Here is a 3,098-nt window from a genome sequence, read left to right as displayed (position 1 = left end):
GGAATTTAACCATAAAACTAAGACAAGAGTAAATATTTATTTTTATGTTATTTTAATTTACTCCAGGGTAAAATGGTTTTATAAGTTCTTATTCTTAATTGTGCTACAAAGAAGTTTATAACAGTTTAGTTCTTTGAGTTCATTTTTCAATTTGTTCTAATATCTATAAAACTCAATTTCTTATTGCTTTTCAAAGCAAACGATATCCTTATTTAAAATTCCTAAATATATTTGCAACTTAAAAAATTGAACGCTTTTTTGTCATGTAAACATTTCTCTGAACTATGCATTATGTTTCATTAAAATAAATTTAAAGCCTCAAAAATTTATAAAAATACTTGAAAAGGAATTTTTATTCAAATATTTTAAAAATGATGTAGAACAATTATAACTGACAATTGATTTTAAATATTGTTCGATAATNCGGGCAATGGCACTTCACCTTAAAAAAAACATCAGCGTAAGATATACCGGGTAAATGTATACCGGGCAGTGCCACTAGACCTAGTACATATTTCGGACATTTACCAAAGGTCTAGTCATACTAGGTCTGGTTAAGTGCCATTGCCCGGTATACATTTGCCCGGTATACCCTACACTGATGTTTTTTTAAGGTCAAGGGCCATTGTCCGGTATACATTTGCCCGATACTCCAAACACTGGTGTTTCTTCTAATCCATCGTCAGTAAGTATAAAAATATCGAATAAATGTAATTATCTCCACAAGTAAATTAATATCAAATCGGATGTAATAAATATTTTGGACATTCACCAAAGCGACTATGTGATTGTCAACATTCACAGATGAAAGTCAATAACCACCGATTTCGGTCATTCACAGTAACATGCACATCATTTACATAATAACCTCATCAAAACGTTTATTTCCTACTTTGCCTAAATAGCATTTGGCATTCTGTAGAATGCCTAGGCATTTTATACAATGCCTAGGGAAAGTCCGTAATATTTCTCACATTTCATACTTTGCCTAAAAACATCTGGCATTCTATACAATGCCCGCGTTTCATACTTTGCCGGTAACATATATATCGTAAGCTGACATGACGGATTACGGAGCTGTCATTAGTATTTTTACTTTGTAATTAGTACAAGGTTTTATTATTATTATTATTAGAAATAAAAAAATTTATTAACAGGAGAAACAACTAATTTAGTTGAAAATTAACTATGAAAATGTAAAACAAAGCAACAAAAATAACTTTGAAGCAACAAAAATAAGAAATAACTTATTGTCTTACGATTAATATTAAAGTAAACCCTATGTATACGAAAGAAATACAAATAATATCGATAATACAGGTCAATATAGTTAAAATCTTTCTCTTTAATAGACTAAGCAATTTAAGGAATTTTTCTATCAAAATATGATAATAACGAGTTGTTTAATTATTTCTCCTCGTGAATAATTTTTTAGAAAAGATACTTGTTTTTGATTTAGTAAATATATTCAAAAGGATTGTTGACTGTTTATATGATAAAAACATAGATCATTTTTTTTTTCGAGCATTTTATAGCTAAATGAATTTTCTTTATTTTATATTCAAATTAGTATTTCTGTATTTAGTTTAAAATTCTACTTTTCAACATCTTATAGTAAAGTTTTTGGAAAATATGCTTTAGTTTTAACTCTAATTGTTGATTTACTACAATTTTATATTTTGAAATGGTTTTGAAATTTCAAGCACACTTTTAAAAACAATTAATATTTTATCTATTCTCGTGTTAAAATGATGAGAAAAAAGCAATTTCATTTTCTATTTCCATTTTAAATTTTTATTCATTTTACTTCTTATATTTCACGAAATAAAAAATTTATTTCTTTCAACAATAAAAGTCAATGAAGTCAACTTTAAAAAAATATTTAATTTTATTTTAATTTTAATATTATGTTTATGCAGTTCTCATAAAATAAAAAGTCGTAAGGCATCGAACTGTTGAGTTCGAACATCTGAGTCCACCCAGTGGCGCCATGAACCATTTAATAAATATTTAGTTACTAATCTCTTAATTTATTTCACTACACACTTTATAAAAACAAAATTTTAATTTTAATTTTATTTTGTTTTAATGCCTTTCATAGATGTTATACATTTATTAAAATCATTTCCTTAAAGATTTTTTTTTTTAATTTCTTAAATTTATTTGAATAAGTTAATTAAATTATAAAGTATAATTTATGAAATGAAGTCTTAAAAATTAAATTTATTATATTTTAAGAGTAAATAGATATTAAATTGTATGACAAACGCAATGCTTGCTTTTTCTAAATATTTATCTCAATAACGTTTTGTTACATAAAAATTTACGTTATCTAAAAACTTTAAAATTTATCAAAATACTAAGAATTTGAGAAAAGTATTGGCGCCATCTATTGGCATATCTTAGAACTAGCATCGAATTATGAATTTCAATAATAACAGCAAATTTCGAGAAACTCAAGCTGTTAATTACTTTGTATACGATTCTATGTATTTTTTACTTCAAGTTTTATGGAAAATTGCTAAATTTTTGAATCAATATTTTTTTTCTGATGGCTGGGTCGATAAACTTCTTGCGACCTTTCAGTTTCAGTATATAAGCAGCATTAAGAACTATTTTAAGAATAAAGTTGAAAAAGCGTGAAGAAAACGTGAAATTTTTCTATATTATTGAACTTTAATCAGGCATTTAGATTTTAGAATTGCTATTACACATCCATCTTGCAAATTTCAAACGGTTTGCAATGTCGTTAATCAATGAGGGTTCACTTTTTTTTTTTTTTTTTTCGTCGTCATTTTTAAAATCCCTTTGAATGTTTTATCAATTAAATTAAGAGCATGGGGTGTGTTTCATATGTTTTATTAAAGGATTTAACAGTGAGAATTCGTTAGTTAAATATTACTTTTTGTCTATTTACACAGAAATCTAAAATAAATATTCGAATCGAGAGTATTTTTGACAACTGTATTCGAGACTATAATGGCTCCTTATTGTTTTGGTCGTTGAGTTGGCAACACTTTCTGTAATAGGTTATGCATTTTCACCCAAATTGTAAACACCAGCAATAGAAAGTGGCAAAATCTCAATATTAAATCATT

Source organism: Parasteatoda tepidariorum, chromosome 1 (genome assembly GCF_043381705.1).
Source record: "Parasteatoda tepidariorum isolate YZ-2023 chromosome 1, CAS_Ptep_4.0, whole genome shotgun sequence".
Lineage (NCBI taxonomy): Eukaryota > Metazoa > Arthropoda > Arachnida > Araneae > Theridiidae > Parasteatoda > Parasteatoda tepidariorum.
The sequence above is the reverse complement of the archived record's forward strand: the minus strand, read 5'-3'. Positions refer to the sequence as shown.